The 19,485-nt window shown below is 43.4% G+C and overlaps 1 protein-coding gene across 1 annotated transcript in view; it reads left to right on the top strand.

Moving 5' to 3' along the window:
- Positions 1–10,909: 10,909 nt before the first annotated feature.
- The window catches only part of CKMT1A (creatine kinase, mitochondrial 1A), a 118,317-nt gene continuing 109,741 nt past the window's right edge, over positions 10,910–19,485 (top strand). The window contains exon 1 of the mRNA XM_078683287.1: positions 10,910–11,127. The gene's annotated coding sequence lies outside the window, so the exon portion shown is untranslated. The remainder of the gene's footprint in view (positions 11,128–19,485) is intronic.

The raw sequence follows: 19,485 nt of genomic DNA, 5'->3' as shown, positions 1-19,485 counted from the left end.
CTATGGGTGGGAAGAGTAATTTTAGTTTTAGGGTGCGTTTGCGTTTTCGGATGGGAAGGGTCATTTTATGGCTTTAGGGCAGGTTTGGGTTTTTGGGTGGGTAGGGCAATTTTAAGATTTATGGGGGTAAAGAAGTATATATAGAAATGTACCTACCTTCAACAGTTTTACCAAGTATATGCCTTTCCCACGCATGCTTTAGCGTTGTAAAGGCATGCATGGTCAAGGCATATACATGGTAAAAGTGCGTATTGTAATGGTAGGTCGTTGTAAATGCATTGGCGTAGTAATACCCACGTTGTAATTGCACACGTGGTATTAGTACCCGTTATAATGTCATACATTCCAATTCTGGCCCTGGTTGTGACTGATCATGCACTGAAAGATGCCTGCAGTGCTCTGTTTTAAAATCTGTATGCAAAGAGTTATGCACTTCGGAGAAACAGTCGACTCCTAACACCCACTCACACGTAGGTCAATGTCAATGTCAAACTTTGCAATTTAGTTAATAAAAATCATAACAACAATTTTACTGAAGGATGCAATTCATAATTCCAGGAAAAAAAATAGAAAAACACAGAATGCACGTCAGTCAACCAAGGATGGAAGCCGGTTGTAGAAAAAAACATTTAAAATTCGAGATAGCTAAAACAGGCAAACGAAATAACTTAAGACCGGGTGGGAAAAGTGCAGATATGCGGGTTGCTGGTCTGAGACATGGGTAGTAGTTAGTCAGAGCAGCATAAGACAGGTGGGCAGTTGTTCCTGCCATGCAACTGGATATTGCCAAGTTTCTTAGTGCAGTAAACAGTTATGAATTTTTGAAAATGGTTGGCAAACACCCAAGAAATTAAGTTGATTATAAAGAAATCATTTAAAATACTATAAGCTAAAACAGACAAATATCACCCAGGGAAAAGTAGTAAAAGTGCAATATTGCAGATTGACAGTTAAGGCATAGGCAATGGTTAGACAGAAGCAGCATGAGACAAGAAGGCTATTGTCCCCGCAGTAGGGTCAGGTGTTTCCGAGTTTCGTAATGCAATAATCCGTTTTGAGTTTTTGAAAGTGGTTAACACAGGGAGAGTTGGTGGGTCTATATAGAAGATGAACTTTGAGGATTTTAACGAATTCCCGCACCTCGATAAGGGTCTTGCATCAGAGTGAGAGAAACACATCGCAGAGGCCTCCAGGCATGTAGGGGCCCCTTTCAACAGGAAAATTGGTTTAAATAGGGCCCTCTTTGCAGCATCGAGGGAAGGGCAGCAGCACAGATGGTGTAGCCATGACTCCTGCATTGAAGTTGCATAGTCTGCATGCCCCGTTGGCTCCTGGATTGGCCCATGCTGGGTTGAAGTCTGCTACCGGTAAACCCAGCAGGCGCATGTACATGATGTCTTTGCACACTTGGCTGTTGATGGCCTTTGAAAGGTAAGACTGAGATCTCCTGACCAAGTATGAGGAGTTTAGAGGGTGTAGAATCTCTGAGGAATTTTAGAGGCAGAATCTTGCTGGAATGAGGCTAAACATAGCTGCCTGTTAAATACCTTTTTCCAGAAAGAAATGGAATCAAGAGATAATGCTGGGGCTTCAATTTGAAAATATGTAATTGCCTCCTGTAGTCAGCTGTGCCATGGGCTCCCTGGGCTATCGAATGTGGCTCTCAGACAGGCCTTATGTTAGTTCCTTGGTGCTTTCAGTATCCATACGTAATACTAAAGGGTGTCAGCCTGGCAGGTCAGCTTTTGATTTGGCAGGCCGAATTCCAGTCAAATTCTAGATCTATGGAGATGCGTTGTCAGTTGAAATATTTTCTTATAACCTGAGCACTGTGCATTCTCTAGACTGACGGAGCAAGTGCCGGGAAAGGCCTAATGTCCGTTTTATAGTGCTGGGAGAAGAGATGCCTTTATGACTTTGAGAACTGGACCGCAGAAGATCTATTTAGTTTCTTATTGAAGGAAGGTAGTCGATAAGTGATGGCGGTCAATTCTTTTTTATTGAACCTTTGTGGGCCCAGGGTTCGGAGGACTCAGAGAACCAGACCCCCAGGTAGTTATATTTCTGAGCCATATTAATGATCTTGGTCCCCTTGTGGCATGAAAGAAGTTTCGTGTTCTTATAGCGCCCAAAGATTACAATCTTTGTTTTGTCCTGATTGATCATGAGGAAGTTCTTTTTATTGTATGTATAGAGACTGGTCAGTGTAATCCATTATTACAAGGTCATCATCGTATTAAAGAGTGTGAAGAGTCATGGGACCTAGTGGAGGAGGGGCCAGACTGCAATACGCCAAAGCTTTGCCCAGATCTGCTGTATGTAGATTGAAAAGCAGGAGGTCGAGAATGCAGCCTTACTTCAAGCCGCCTTGGGTGGTACTTTTGGAGGTAACAGTTTGTGGGCCTGTTTTTACATAGACCCATTTGTCTGAGTAAAAGGAGATTATAGCCCATAAGAGATTTGATGAAATCCCACATTTTTAGTTTCCTCCGTAGCAAGGGTCAGTCCAATTTATCAAACTCTTGCCTGTAATCAATGAAGCAGCAATGAAGTGGTGGCTGTCTTCTTTGAGCTGCTTGATGGCTCAAGACAGCGAGTGCAGAGATGTTGTCTACGGTGGACTCTGCAGAAAAAAAACTATCTGGAAGAACAGGAGGACTTTGTAATCTACAGCCCAATACTCCAGCTTTTTGAGTAGGAGCTGAGCATAAGCTTTGGCCTCTAGGTCCAGAAGGGCTTTCAGGCGATAATTGGATTAAGTTGATGGGTCCCATTTTTAAATATAGGGCACAGGATTGAGCCTCTTCATGCATCTGGAACTTGATTTGAGAGGAAAGAATGATTAAATAGCAGGGAAAGCACCTTTGCCCAGTCCTCTGGAGCACATTTCAAGATTCCAACAGGAAGGCCATTAGGGCCTGGAGCCCCATCGTTTTTCATGCCCTTGATGAGAATGCACACATGGGCTGGGATGGTTAGGTCCTGTTGATTCAGTGCGGACTGGTCTATGGGCCCATGTTTATCCATGAACCTGGTCCAGCTGGATGACTGGAGAATAAAGCTGCTACATGGTTCACCCATGCTACTTCCGCAAGTCTATTTTCCAAAGTTGAATTGGGAGCTTTTAGTTGGTTGACATAGTCCTAGAAGTGGGCAAGACTTCTTTGTTAGAGCATTTGGTGTATCTTCAGCTAGTCCTTCTCTTCATAGGCTTTCTTCACCTTCCACACTGCTTTTTTTGTGCTTTACGTGATTCAGTTTTAGTGATGGGGTTGAGCTTATATTGCACAGGGATCTTCTTAGCTTCCTTTGTGTAATAACAATGGGCTTACTATATGGCTGGTTGATCTGCACCTTCCCTTTTGGTATTGGGGTTGCTATGGGCTTCAGTGGCAGATTAGTCCATAAGTTCTGTTGTCAGTTTGCCCCACTTGTTTTATAAGCCTCGCTTTGCAGTTTTATTATTAATAACCTTGCATAGCCAATTTGTCACTGTGAAGGTGTCTCTGGCCCCCCATTTGATCCTCCTGACTAGTTTTGTAGCTTCCATGTGTGTGGAAGAGCCAACTGCATGATATTTGGCCACCTTAGGAACTCCTAGGTCCAGACTTAGAGTCAGGGTCTTATGGTCACTTTCGCCCCTGTAGGGAATCTCAAAGATGGTAAGACAATTTGCAAGGGTTTTGGACACGAAAATGTAATCAATTGTTGAGATTCCTTTGAAGGTACTGTGGGACTGATATTGAGGGTCCTTGGCCTTGAACGCTTGTTTGGCAGAGATCAGTTTAAAGAACTTAGATCATTCATGTTTTCCTGTTCCTTGGACTTTCGAGTAGTTGTACTAGCATCTCCCAGTCCCCTGATGTCAAAGTCCTGTGTAAGCAGAACTTCATGAGACGGGTATTCCAGAAGGATGGCCTTTATGTGGTTACAAAGGTCGCTAGTTGTGCGCTGTTTTGGTGCGTTCTGTGCGTTATGATAGCAATTGATCAGGAGCAAAGGAAGGTTTTTATGATGGATTGTTAACCCTGAGATTGTTGCCACTTGCAAAGCTGAGGAGTTTTGGTTGTAGGTCACAATTTCAATCTTGCTGGCTTGCTTGATAAAGATTGAGTAACCACCCAATGGCTGGCCAAATAAATTAGTGCATTTAGTTTGTTTGAAAAGCTCATAGAAGCCGTGTAAGACTGTTGGGGTGAGTGCCCACGTTTCCTGTAAGCAGATTATATTGCTTTTATGTAGTAATGCCACTGCAGATATGGATTTCAGAATTGACCTCAGAGCAGCCGTGTTCCACAATGTAATTGTAAGCTTTCGCTCAGTTGTAGCTTTCCGAGTATGCAAGTGATCTGGTTGGGGGCGGCTAGGAATAGTCCTTTTGGATGCCCCACTAAGGGTTGACCAGCTGGTTTCACCTGTCATTGTTGTTGCTTCTTGTCATGTGTCTTACATTTCTTTGATTGTTCACTGTTGTAAATAATATACAGAAGCGGATAAGTATCTGGAAACAGGATTTATTCCATGAACCAAACTCCACCCGGCAGCGGAGCGTCTGACCAGCGGTAAGCCAACTGAATTAAGTCAACCGCAGATCAGTCAACGTCCGTGCACGAGTGTACACATATTCATATCATAACATGTTGTGAGCATGACTAACCCTATCGTCACACGTCGCGTGGTACTCTCCATGCGCGAGATGTTCCACGCGGCGTATGACTTTGTACTAGTTTACATTACTTTACACTACACCACCTTCCCCCTTATAACAATAAACAAAAGCAAGACAGTAACTTATCTAAAATTTCACAAATTCATTATACCTTTCTGGCATTTTAATACATCTACCAAAAGAAGAAAATTTCTGACCATCCACAGAATTTTGAACCTCTGTACTTTGTTCTCTAGAAAGAGGTTCATCAAAATGGCGTGGAACTACCACTTCATGTCTGAGTGTTTCAACAGGGCGAGTAGAATCTCCCAATAATTTGGGATTTTTAATCCAAAAGGACCAGTCTAAGTTCTCAGACATGTCGGAGTTCACTTTACCTTTGATAATTTCAGCTTGACGTTCCGAAATCTTCACTAACTGTCGTTTATTCCACCAACCTCTTTTATCTATAAAAGCAGATCCTTTACTAACTTTTAACACTTGAACAGGTGTTCCAAATTTCGAAAGACCTTTCGTTATTTTCCCAGGACTTTTAATCAGAACCCAATCACCCACAGTAACATCAGCAAAATTACTATTCAAACCTTTGTTAAAATTCAATTTCATTTGATTTTGCTTTGTGTGAACCATATTTCTGATTGATTGGGACTCCAATGGTTTCTTTACCGAATCTTTATGTAACCATGATGGAAACAACACAGAACGATTTTCTCTTCCTCTTAACAGGGAAAAAGGAGATACACCTGTTATGCAGTGAGGGGAGGTGTTATAGTGCCACACTTTCTGAGTAACAAATTCCCCCACTTTATAACCACAAGAGACTGCAGTCTGGACACCCTCTTTAATTACTCTATTTCCTCTCTCCACAAGACCATTTGAAGATGGTGAATATAAAGCAACTTTGAGCTGTTTGATATCTAAACCCTCTAAAAATGTTCGCATTTTATCAGACACAAAATGGGTACCGTTATCTGTAACTATGTACCTTGGAGTTCCTTCTAAATCAAAAACTTTTTTTTAGAAAAGCAATAGTGGAATTTGAATCTGGAGACTTGACAAAATCAAAGTATAACCATTTTGAAAAATAGTCAACTAAAAGGATCACATATTTATTCTCCTGTTGGAGGATAGAATATGGTCCCGAAAAATCTACGGCAACTTTCTCCCAAGGGGAATCTGGAAATTCTGTGGGATGTAATGGCATTTTCATTGTACGCCAATGCTTATCTGACAACAAGCACTCAGGACAAGAATCAATCAAATTCTTGACCTGAGTATCTAGAGATGGCCACCAATAGTTCTGTTTAATCCGCATAGCTGTTTTTGTTATCCCTAAATGCCCCTGGTGTGCTAGATTAATAATTGCTTCTCTTAATTTAAAAGGAGGAACAAATTTCTCACCTTTGCGGACAATATCATTCTCCACAAAAAGTTGATCTGCAACCTGAGCAAAATGACGTAATTCTCCACTCAAATTCCTTGACTCAGGCCAACGATGAGTTGAAAATTCTATAACTTTCAACAAAACGTTATCCTCTTTAGTACTATTCTTCCAGTCCTCTTCTGAAATAATAGTATTAATTTCCTTAACAGCGTCTATTAATGTAACACATTCTACATCTTCTTCAATAGAATCCTCTTCATCATCATTAGACATAGCCATCCTGGATAAGCAATCAGCACGGAAATTTTTTCCACCTACTATATGTCTAATCGTAAAGTTGAACTGCAATTTTGATACTAGTCTCATAAGACGAGCTGATAAAGATGGGCTAGACTTGGTAAAAATATAAATCAAAGGCTTGTGATCGGTCACTAGTTCGAATTTCCTTCCCCAAATATACATTCTAAATTTATGAACAGCCCAAGAACAAGCCAACGCTTCCCTTTCTATTGTACTGTATCTACGCTCAAATTCTTTTAATGCTCTTGAAGCGAATGCGACGGTTTGTTCCTGACCGTTTACTTTTTGGGTAAGAATTGCTCCTAAACCAGAAATGCTAGCATCTACTGTAATAGTTGAGATGGCATCTTCCCTAAATGCATGAATTGCTTTTGCAGAAACAATCATTTTCTTAACTTCACTAAAAACTTTATTCAGTTCCTCAGTCCAAATAAAAGTCGCCCCTTTTCTTAAAAGCTGTCTCAGTGGCTCTACCAGTTGTGAATAAGATTGCACAAACCTGGCGTAATATTCCGCCAGTCCCAGAAACGATCGCAGAGCGTCTTTATCCGGGGGAGGTTTTGCATCTTCAATAGCCCTAACCACTGAAACTTTTGGAGTAATACCTTTATCTGAGACTGTATGTCCTAAGTATTCAATTTCATTTACTGCAATTTTACACTTTTCTTTATTAACTGTCATATTTCTAGACATTAGAATTGATAAGACTTTTTTAAGTATTTTGTTATGTTCGTGTAAGGTTTCTGCAAAAATTAAAATGTCATCCAAGTAAGCCTGGACTCCTTCAATTCCTTGGAATAATTCATCCATCAACTTTTGAAACACACTACCTGCAGACGCCAATCCAAAAGGTAGGCGCATAAATTTGAACGCTCCAAAAGGGGTAATAAAAGAGGTGAGTTCTTGTGATTCTTTTGACAAAGCCACCTGGTGATACGCTGACCTCAAATCTATCAAAGAGAACCATTTTGCTCGACCAATATTAGCCATCAATTCGTGAATTCTCGGTAAAGGATGGCAATCAACAATAATGCTCTTATTTAAAGAGCGTAAATCCGCACACATCCTAATTTTATTTGTCTTTTTTCGAATGACCACGATGGGAGCGACCCATTGTGAAGAATTCACAAGGGAAATGACACCCTGTTTACATAAATCATCTAACATTGTTTTTAATTCTGTTCTAACACTTAATGGAACAGCCCTGACTTTGTGTGTGACTGGTTGAGCCCCTGGAATTAACCTGATTTTATGTTCGAATCCTTTTACACTTCCAATTTTCTCTTCAAATACAGGTTTAAATTCCGCAACAATGTCCTGGATATCCACATTAGAACTCTCTATGTGTGTTATAGTCGTGTTATTAGAACTTGTTTTAAACTTAGGTAAATCTCCAACTTTGATAGGATTTTCATCACCAGGGACTAAATAAAGACCCATCAGAGCTAAATCCTTCCATCCTACGATGTTCTTACCTTTTTCAGCTACGTAAATTTTTGTGGCTGTTTCTCTTCCTAAACATTGAACCAAACCTTCAAAATAACCCAACATGTTAATATCCTTTTCTCCGAACGCTCTTGGATTAACATCAGATTCTATTAATACAACTCTCTTATCCCATTTCTCATAAAAAGTGGAATCTCTGAGAATGGTATAAGGTGATCCTGAATCCGCCATCACTTGTAATTGAACATTATCAATAATGGCTGAACATAAAGGGCCCTTAATAGATTCCACATCACCATTAGCATCAAGAGTTACAATAATGTTTTTAAAAGAATTAGCACAATCATCTACCTCAATGCAATTAATATTAGAACTTTTCTTTGCAAATCTACAAACACCTTGAAAGTGTCCTATTTTTTTGCAAATTGAACAACGTTTTTTAACAGCTGGACAATTTATAGCATTTGCTAAATGGTCCCTTGAACCACATCTGTAACATAAAGTGCTTTTCTTCTTTTGAAAATTCTTGTTAAAACTCTTGTTTTTAGGATTAATAGCACAAACAGCGCCTTCCTGGTCTGAATCTGAGTAGTCTATGGCATTGATTCCTTGCTTAGATGGTTCCATTACTACCTTACTGGTTAAAGTAGATCGTTCAATGCTGAGAGCCAGGTCGATGACTTCATTTAACGATGGGTTTTTACAACCAAGGATCCTTTGTTTAATTTTCCTAGAATTACAATTAAATACAAACTGATCCCTTATAAATTTATCTGGAGAGGGTTCAAAATCGCAGGTAATAGCTAGAACCCTGAGAGCAGCGATATATTCCTCCACCTTCTCTTCCTCCTTCTGTTTCCTTGAATAAAAATTGTGTCTTTCTAGCATAACATTAGGTTCATCACAAAATTGTTTTTTAAGCCTGGCAATAGCTTCAATATATATATTCCATATATTGTCTCCACTTTCATCCTGAGAGACAGGAGGGGCAATGGGAACTACACTTTTAAAAATTCGTTGACCAGCTTGGCCCAAGCAACCAAACAGTAATGCAAATTTTCTTTGTGCAGAATAACCATTTGCGTCAATGGCCACCAAATGGTTCTCAAACAAGTCAAACCACTCTGACCAAATGATGTTAGGTGTGCCTGGTTTGCTCAGGAAAGGAGGTGGTTGTGTGATTTGATGCCACTGATTGTCTGACATGTCTTACAGTCTTGTAAATGCAGGGTCTAATTAATCCTGTAATGAATATTTTTATTTTGAAATGAATGATATGCAAACCTTTGTAATATAAGTTCTAAATGAATATTCTGCAGTTTAAAATTATTTTCTAAATGAGTCGTAGAATGTGTAGTAATGTCACGCAGCGTGCGTGTCACTGTGTGCAGTACTTGGAAAGTATGAGCGTGCGTATCGCTGTAGGGATACGCCGGTTAAGATGATCAATTATGCGTGATAGAAATTATCCATGTGCGCATTGCAACGGGTGTCCAGAATAACTTGTTCCCGTTTGAAGGATGCTGAAGTGCAGTAATAAATGTATTAATAGCGTGCGTATCGCTGGGAGGACACGCGCTTCAAACTTAAAGTAGCGTAGTTTTAAAATATAAACAGTACCTTGTTTCGCCGATCATACGTCTACCTCTAGATGAGCGCTTGTCCAATTAAATCGCGCCTTTGAGTTTAACCAATGGGTGAGGTTCGCTTTTTTAAAAACAAAGAAGAAGCAGCAAATCCACGGCGTCGTTTGAACCTCAGTAACCCTATTGGTGGATCATGCGCGTTGAGGGCTTATCATGCTGAAGGGCTCCGTCGCGTTATCCAATAGGAAGGCGAAGAATCTGAATAATTTGACGAAATTTTCTTTTTGCGTGGGAAAGGGGGTGGAGTTGAATCCCCAGCGTCGCCAAAATGTTGTAAATAATATACAGAAGCGGATAAGTATCTGGAAACAGGATTTATTCCATGAACCAAACTCCACCCGGCAGCGGAGCGTCTGACCAGCGGTAAGCCAACTGAATTAAGTCAACCGCAGATCAGTCAACGTCCGTGCACGAGTGTACACATATTCATATCATAACATGTTGTGAGCATGACTAACCCTATCGTCACACGTCGCGTGGTACTCTCCATGCGCGAGATGTTCCACGCGGCGTATGACTTTGTACTAGTTTACATTACTTTACACTACATTCACGCATAATACTTCTAGAGAGTTTGCTGAATTTGATGCGCTTGGAATCTGGTCGTGGGTGGTGCACCTCTCAGGACACATCTGTGTTGCATGCTGGGCTTTTGTGACAGTAGGACATAGCGGTATGTTGGTGGGTGGAGCTTTTACAGCTCGATGCCCTATTCCTGAAAGATGCACGCAGGATGGCATCTCTGAGGCCAGCTCTTTCCCATGTGGTGACTGTAGCATCCAAGGGAGGCATTTTATGGAATATGGGGGAACTTTACAGAAGTTACTTTAGCCAGAACAAGCGTAACAAATTGCTGCTGTGTAATGGGCGTCCTTGGGGGTGTAGTGTGAAATAAAGGTCAGTCCAAAAAAGTCTGTAGTCCCTGCATTTGTGACTTTCCCTAGTCTGGAAGGTTGAGTCTCCAGACCAGTTGCGGCTGGAGAGCTGTGGGGCAAGGTGCACCTGGGGGCGGGGGCACTGAGTTGGGTATGTAGGAGTCTGCTCATTGGGCCACTTGTCTCAAATCACGGGGCTGCTGGTCCAGATGTTGTATACGGCTGCATACCTAGGTGAGTGGTACAGTCTTCATGCACACTGGATACACACTCGGGTGAATAAAAGACATTGCAAACATCGTGTGCTTGTGAAGATCTCTGCTTTAATTGTGAATGCATCTTCTCTCTATCCTGTACATGAGGAGCATGGATATCTATACCTTACGGCTTCATTTCTGTGGCAGCTCAATGTGGAGCCTGTTAGAGAAGGGCAAAGGGAAGGGGTGAAACAAGGAATCAGACATGGAGGAAGAGAGAGAGAGGGAGAGGAGAGAGAGAGCGAGAGCGAGGGAGAGAGATAGAGAGATCATTAGTTATTACCTGCCTGGGCCAAAGTCAAAAGTCCAGAGCTCATTGATAGTGTGACAATGAGAAGGGTGATAAGGACTAACTGGGAACTCCTGTGGGAGGGGCTTTACAGGCAGCTCAGATTATGCCACAAAGATAGCAACGTAGGTGATAAAAAGGTCTAGTCAAGGCCCAGCCCTGCACTCCGGCGAACTTCAGAGGAGGGTGTGGAGCCTGCAGCCAGCACCGACAGCACTCCGCGGGCACTCCTCCAGCAGCACAGCAGGCTTCGAGCTCCAGGTACTGAGACGCCTACCGATACTATACCCCGAGTACACCCTGTGCACTGCACCGTCTGAGCCCCCCACCGCTGATTCAGGTACTGAGGGGCCTAGAGATCCTGTACCCCGAGTACACCCGCTGTCCTGTGCCCTTTGAGTCCCCTAACGCTAATTCAGGTCCTGAGTGGCAACCAATACTATACCCTGAGTACAGCTGCTGCCCTGCACTGTCCGAGTCCCCTACTACGATTCAGGTACTGAGGCACCTACCGATACTGTACCCCGAGTACACCCGCTGCACTGCACCATCTGAGCCCCCACCGCTGCCTCGGTACAAAGAGGGCCTGTCGATACTCTACCCTGAGTACAGCTGCTGCACTTCACCATCAGAGTCCCCTACTGCTGATTCAGGTACTGAGGCACCTACCGATACTGTGCCACGATACCTGCACTACTGCTGGTTCAAGTGCTGAGGGGCCAACGGATTCTGGGCCCCAAGTGCAGCCGCTGCCCTGGCACTGTGACAGTCCCCTGGCCCTCATTGATCCCCATCTTTCCAAAGTGCACTTCATGGGTGCGGCTCTGTCGCTGCATTTGTCCGCACTTCTGGGCTTTTTGCTTTCATAAACTAGTGTTTTATTTTAATATGAAAAACGTGCTTTTTATTTTCAGAATTGTCAATGATGTGTTCTGAAAGAAGCAGATACCATTTAAAAATATTCAAATACAGGATCCTTGGGCAGCCAAAGGCAAAAAGATCTACACATACCTGTCTGTGGCTTTATATAGTTAACTCTGACGATGACAAGAATGACAAGAACCCAGTCTTCAATCCCTTTTCAATATTCTAATTGTATTTATATAGCGCTTACTACCCCTGACAAGGCGTTGAAGCTCTTTTCAGTGAGTGGTATGCTACAGAACCCAAACTGGATTAGTGGTGGATTAGTATAGGGGTAATAAGTTCATTGGAGCTTTGGACATGTGACTCTTTTAGTTGGATCAAATAGAATAAAGGAGGGATAGAAGAGGAAGGAGTCTAGAAAGTGTTATTTGGAAAATCATGGTAGTAAGATGAGTTTTGGGATGATTCAAAGGAGGCATAGAAGAGGGAAGAGTCTAAAAAGGGTTATTTGGGAGATCAATGTGTGCGAGTACCGTCCCAAGAGGCATGAGTCAAGACTGGTACATGAGAATACTTGTTTCTATAATGTCTCCAGCTGTTTAATTCACTGTCGGGTGGGGTGGTAGGTAACGAGTTTTGGTTCAGGCGGCTAGTGGATGCCTGTACTACTAAACTCCCCACGGGGGGCCGTTGAAGCAGAAAATCAGGGTCCCTAGCAGCAGGCTATTTCGTCTTGCCACTTGCCTGTTCACTGGAGGGCAATATCCTGGCTTCACCCAGTTGCCCAACAGTGTATCAGTGAAGGCCTCATTAAAGGGCAAAAGAGGTTCCTGGCTAATCTGTACTGGATTCAGGAACTCCGTCAAGATATTTGTTTCAACTTCCTGCCGATGCAGGTTGAGATCCAGGACTTTCTTCGCCATCCTCATGACTTTGGCAAAGGAGGCGGAGTCTTTAGTGGCCATAGCCTGATTAGAGGATATTCCATTGACTGGCGAGGAGTACAGGCCACTGGCATCCTGAAGGTCTTCTGGTGTCTAGTTCCCATCATCATAATAATCCTCAGTATAGCCATCGTCATGCTGGGGTTATATTCTGGCTTGGAGTGGGCATAGGACTGCATTCTTGGTAGGGCTGAGCCTTCGAGTCAGAGAGAGCTCAAGTTTTACATTTAGAATGTGGCTTTGTATTGGAAGCACGGCAGTTTAACGCGATTTAATAAAGATGATCCTGTTATTTATACCGTATGTTGTATTTAAAACACACTTTTTGTTTAATAGCGTATTGCATGTCAAATATTTTGAATGGTATTGTTAAAATAATGTGGCGTTTCCAGGGTCTTGTATTTGTTGAAAAATGCAGTAAGTCGCCTGCACATAGACCAAATTCCAATGAAGAGGCCACGGCTGCTCAATGGTATTTGAAGAAACCAATTCTAATTATCATTGTTGATTTGTGGCAAAAACGAAAAGCTGTGTTCAGTGATCAGGCCTTTCTGGCTTGTAGTGGCGAAAACACCACCTACTTTCGGGGTTAATTTGTTCATCCATCATCTTGAGAGTGGCGAATCGTCTGCTCCCTGTAGGCCCAAATGTTTTTCTTGTACCGGCAGTTGCCATAGAAACTGTTGAAAACGGAACCCTCTTTTGATAAAAGCAAAAGTGGTTTCATTTTTGCCAAAGTTTTTCTACCAATGTAATTGAAAGGAATTTAGAGGTCACGCACCAAGGTCACCTACATTTCCTTCCGTGTGGTTTCTTTATCCCTTCCCATCCTCTGTAAATGTTGCTTTTTAGGCACAATTCTGCAGTTGGGGGGGACTCCGGCACCCACACCGACACCCGCTCCCTCCTTTACCCCGTTAAATCAGGATTTTTATGTTATTTCTCTTTTCACATTTTCCCTAGCTGCAATAGTAGAACCATTTTCCTTGCTTGCAGTAGGGCTTATAACGCCATTTACACCCCACTGGAATTGTGCTTGAACTACAAGTAGGTTTTCAGCTTTCTTCGAAACTATGGAAGGTCTTAGTCAGGTGTGGGTGAGTGTGGGAAGGGCGTTCCGCTGTGTGCATAAAGGGTGCGCTCACTGTGTGTGGGAAGTGCGTCTACATGCCAAGGGGCCACGCCTGCTAAGAGCTCTACCATTGCTCTACTGCAGTTAAGGTGTTTATAAGGCCAGAACGTCGCTTCTAGGAAATCTAGTGCATGTCCGTGACTGCGATTTTACACGTGTAATATACATTTTACTTATACACTGATTGCGACTTCCAGTGTGCTCCCTGAGCTATTTTTTTATTTCTTTCCCATTATGATTGTGTATTCTGTGGTCGGAAGATGCTGTAGGTATTTAACGACGATTTAATTTTTACTTGACCCATATTCCATTTTTGGCAGATTGTCATTGAGACATAATACCTGTATTTAAAATTGCTTACTCTAAACTCGTGTGTTCCTGCAGTTCGATATACTACAGTGAACTAAATCAAAATAACTGCATTTTGGAAATATTTCAAGCAAGCAACACTGCTTTGCAATGAAAGTTGGTTGGAGAAATTAATGTGTGTGGCACAATGCAGTGTCTGTTATTAAGTCTCGCCTGAGAAAGAGCTGCACTGTCGCACACAAGATCTTTTTAGCAAAAAAACGTAAAAGGGCTTAGCACACGCCCATTACTTACCACTGGTTGGCTTCATCGTCACTCTTATTTACATGCTTCTTATTGGTCAGTCAGTACCACTTTCACTAAATGTTAGTGTGTCTGTCCCTTCAACGGAGCATGGACGAAGTAATAATTAATATGTTTATTAGTGTCCTTCTGCTGCTTGTCCTTGGAATGAGGTACTATTTTTCTACTTTACTACTAACTGTCTTCCAGCTTGCTTACTTTTTTGCCTTGTTTCCCTCCCACTCTCCGAGGTGTTGGCTTCTCCCCTTCTGCTCTCCATGGTGGTGGTTGCCGCCTCCCTGTTGTCCGTTGGCTTGCTGCTCCCTTCAGCCATCCCTCATGTTGTTTGTCCTTCCCCTCCTCCTTCCCCTCTCCTTCAATTGATTTTAATGGTGTTGCTTACCCCAGCCTCTCCTCCACCCTCTGTTTCCTGTTTGTTTGCTCCACTCCCCTCCCTCCCACCCTCAATTGTCATTGCTGCCCCGACTCCACCTTACGCCCTATTGCAAGCCAGCCCCCTCTTACTTCATGATACATTTTTTTAAAGGGCTATGATACAGCCAGTGCTGGCCATTTCATAGTGCTTTTTCCCATCCCCTCCGTTGTCAATGTCGTCCCCAAACACACCCTCCATCCCTATGTGTAGCCTCCCCCCCACTCCCAAACATTTTAAAAAAGCTCTATGATTCGGCAAGCCTTAAGACAAGTGCTGCGATCCGGCTAGCGATGGCCATCTCATAGCACTTTTATTTTGGGATGAGAGACTAGGACGACCCAAACAGTTGGGTTTATTTATTTATTTATTTATTTATTCAAAGTTTTATATAGCGCGAACAGGATCCTTACAGATATCAGAGCGCTTTACAAAGACAGGGTAGGGGCAGTAGGAGTCAACAGAGATAATGGGAACAGCATAATAGTCAATAGCATGGTAATAACAAGGTTAATAAAAACATACATAAAACCAATCCATATACAGTCAGGTAAGGAAGTAATATAGGACAGCACAGGTCATTGATCCCACTACAGAGGTGTACAGGTGATTCAGTAAACCAACGTGTATCACATCTTGGTCGGTAGTAAGAGAGTAGCGTAGTGGTGCCCCCAACAAGTAGAGTATAGTGCCAGGGGATATTGCGCAGTGATACAAGCAATGAAGAGTCTCTGAACCAGCATCTATAACGATCAGGAGATCTTGGCCAGAAGGATGGTTTTCACCTCTTTCTTGAAGAGTGAAGTGGAGGGGATCAGCCTGATTTCAGGAGGGAGCGCATTCCAGATCCTGGGTGCCATTCCTGAGAAGGAGCGCTTGTAGGTTTTCACTTTCCGGAATCTACGAGGTTTCAGGAGTAGATTTTTTGTACTCCTATTGGATCTCGAACCTCCTGATATAGACAGCTTTTGAGCGAGGTAGTTGGGTGCCTTGTGGTGCACGGCCGCGTGCGTCATAACTGCAATTTTTAGATGTATTCTGGCCTGGGTTGAGGTGAGTAACTGATTTCCAAAGAAAACGCAGTCCTTAATGACTGACTTTGTTCCTTTGTAGTCTAGCCCCGCCCACCCCAGTTGACACGTTTACTTCCACACTTGAACTCTTACTGTCACCAGTCCACTAAGAGTGAACACTCTGACATTCCTTAGATGCCGTGATTACTCCAAGCTTAGATGTGTGCTTTTGTTATGAATAACAAGGCAAATCACACCTATTATTTGTTGCACAAAAGAACAGCGACACAGAATGCAAAAGTTAAAATAACCCTATGACGTGGCCAGTGGCATTGACCGCGTCCTAGCTTTATTTTAAAAATCATTTACTAATATTTGGCTTTGACAATGTTTTTTAATTAATGTTGTACAGCAACAACTCTGCTATGTGGTTCAAAGTAATAAAAAAAAAAAAGCCATGACGCTGCGAGCGTTGACTACGCCACGGCTCTTTTTTAATTTACTTTTTAAATTTATCAATGCTGCACTGCAGCTGCGCTGCTGTACATCATGGATAAAAAAATTGAGCAAGGATATAGATTTTGTATAGGCAAGAGTCAGACTTATTGGCTTTGCCAATTTTGCTTTCTGTGCGGCCCCATCTTGTCCTCCTTCGTCACTGGTTCAGTGTTGATTCTCTGTCCTGTGAAGCACTTGTCTTTGTTAGTGCCCTAATTAACAACACCTCTTTTTCGTAAGGGACCTTGTTGTGCACTGCAATTTCTTGTGTCTCACTGTAAGAGGGAAGGGTTTTCAAATAAATGCATAAACAAAACATGCCCTTCAGAAGACTTCTGTATATCTGGCCCGAGCGTTATCGCCCTTGGAGAGGCAGGCATGCTGCAAAATCTACTGACTTCCGAGCAGGCCCAAGAGCACTGTAAACATTGCAGGACAGAAGACTCCTCCCCCTGGAGCTGCGTCACTATGGGGAAATCGTCCATTGCGGAGTGCTGTCTAAGCACGTGCACGTTGTACCTCTGGCATATAGATCACCCCGTGAGCGGTGGGCCCGCCTCAAATGCATTTGCCCAGAGTCTGTTGTGGCAGCAGGTGCTAGCAGAGACAAAATCAGGCTCAGCAGTCCTTAAACTGACAGGCCGTGGTTACGGAATATGCCTCATTCTCACTTAATTTTATTCTGGTTGCACATATAGTAACACGCTAAAACAAACTTTCATTGACAGTTATAACAGTACTATTTACACTGGACAGCTGTGTTGCCATTACACATGAAACACGTCTTCTTTGTAAGGGAATTCTGTGGTGCGTGTACTACGCCCTCTTCCAAGGTTTGTCTGTGAGAGAGTAGGTAACAGTCTGCGAGTGCCTGCCTGTATGCACGCAGCATGTGTCTCTGGTTGGCAAATGCTTTTCAGCACGTGCAATGACATTAATTTTATTTATTTATTTGTTCACATTACTCCGGTTGGCCGTGAGCTGGAGTTTACTACCCCCTACCCTGCCCCTCCCCCGCCTCACCTCCCCCGGCACACCCTCCACGAGCCGCTACTGGTGTACTTGCTCCAGAGCTACTGAACTGCAACTGTGACCTATAAACTTCCCAACCACTTTACTACAACTAATACCCTCTAATCAATTAACCTTCCTAGAGTACCTTTAACTTCCTGGCTCGTCCCAGCGTGTCCTTAACTACCTGTTCCCTTTCAGCCCCCCCCCGTCCACTTAGATCTAATGGATGTTTAATACCTAGCCAAAACCAGCAACAGCAAATACAGCCCCATGCCCATGAAGGACAAATGTACCCTGCCAGCCGGAAAAATTTGATGTCCTTATAACGCCAATCAGTGTGTTCCACCCTAACTTCACCAACCTTCCTACAAAAGGATCTTTCTCCTGGCCTTGTCTATAGCTGAAGGGTGATGTGCCCCTCACCAAACTCTCCTAGGTACGAACTCCGCCCGAAGGACATGGCAGACTACCCAATGTCTGCCGATTTCCTTCAAGTCCTCCTTCATATCTTTCAGTAAAGCAAAACCTTTCCGTATCACCAAATCGTTCTCACCTAAATGTAACAGCAAAATGTCTGGGCACCTACCCCCAACCAACAGCCTGTTCAAACATGATATTAACTCTCTCCATCTCATGCCCCCTTTCCGTGCCAAGTGGTAGTGTAATTGCCCACATTAAAGCCCAAATTTGACCCGTGCCAACTGGACTAGGCCCGCCCCACTTTACCAAGGAGTGGCACACAATCCAGATATTCAAACTGACCACCAAGGGCCCGGAAACAGAACATGCAAAACAGAAACAAAATTTGACAACTTGAACGTCTCTCAGCAAATCCCCTACCCCCTCTAACTTTAACGTTGAAAACAGTTGGATGACCATCTTCCCAAACCCATTATCATTTCCTGGCTCCAGCCGTACACGGTTCTGTAACTATCCCGGTCCAAAAAGAATGTGTACCCAGACCCCTTGCATCCAGGCCAGTGAGCGCCAGAGCTTTGAGCAATATCGTCAACAGATGGAGAGCAGACCCTGGCTCACTAGCCTCGTCTTGAAAGACCCTCTCCTCCCATACAGATGGTGGTTTGAGAGCCAACCCCCATCGGACTGGGCAAAATTTGGTACCAGGGTAAACAGCTAGCAGAACACTCTTGGTCTGACCCCTTTGATCAGTTTTGGACTTGTAAAGCCAAAACCCTTAGCACTTCCTCACACACACTAAGCTCCTCCCAGAGGCTCACCCAGGTTCCCTTAGCTGGCAAAATCTCAGACACTCAAAACATGCCAAAAAACATCCACGTCATTTATGTGGAAACCAACACTGTCTCACTGTCCGTGCGACAAATTCCCAGCAGGACCGTAAGCACTTTGCATAAGATGCACAAAGTCAAGGCCTCCTCTTGGAACCCAACTGACCTCTCTTTCTGGACCACCCTTGCAAGATCCTCTTGCCAAGCTCGCCTGTGGAAGTGCCATAGCCCCACCACATTTTACCCATAAAGGCAACACCAACCACCTTCCCTGAAATTGACACCCTCGACTGTCCTTTTGTAATCAATCTCATGATGAATTTAACTACATCCTCCACTCTAGTCCATGAATCTGTCCTCCTCTGAGACCCCACCTCCACTAAGAACTCAGCCCAAGCCTGGGAATACGCGGTCCTCGTGAATACTGCTAGCGAATCCTCTACCAATTGAAGCATCCTTTTCCCCCTACTGTCCGTTAGTCTTGAGGCAATCTCGTCCTGACTCTGTCCGTCACCATGGCCAGTTTATGAAATCTCTCACACTGTGAACTAGACAAAGAATCCACAATTTCAATGTCCACACCGGGCACATGTCTGGCTCTGAATACAACATCAAGTTGTAGGCATTTCCACACAAAGACTCTCAACAACTTCAATAGTTGTGTATCCCTCGCTGACAGTCTGTTGACTACCTGTACCAGTGACATGTTATCTATCCACAAAAGAACCTTCCTGTATGCTAGCTGCTTCCCCACCAATGTCACCGCTACCACCAGGGGAAACAATTCTAAAAATGTAATGCTGCTGCCGCCCCGTTTACATGATTGCGGCCATTCCTCCAGGCACCAATAACCCTCCAAACAAAGGCCAAATGCAAAACC

Source organism: Lissotriton helveticus, chromosome 3_1 (genome assembly GCF_964261635.1).
Source record: "Lissotriton helveticus chromosome 3_1, aLisHel1.1, whole genome shotgun sequence".
NCBI classification, from domain to species: domain Eukaryota; kingdom Metazoa; phylum Chordata; class Amphibia; order Caudata; family Salamandridae; genus Lissotriton; species Lissotriton helveticus.
The sequence above is the reverse complement of the archived record's forward strand: the minus strand, read 5'-3'. Positions and strand labels throughout refer to the sequence as shown.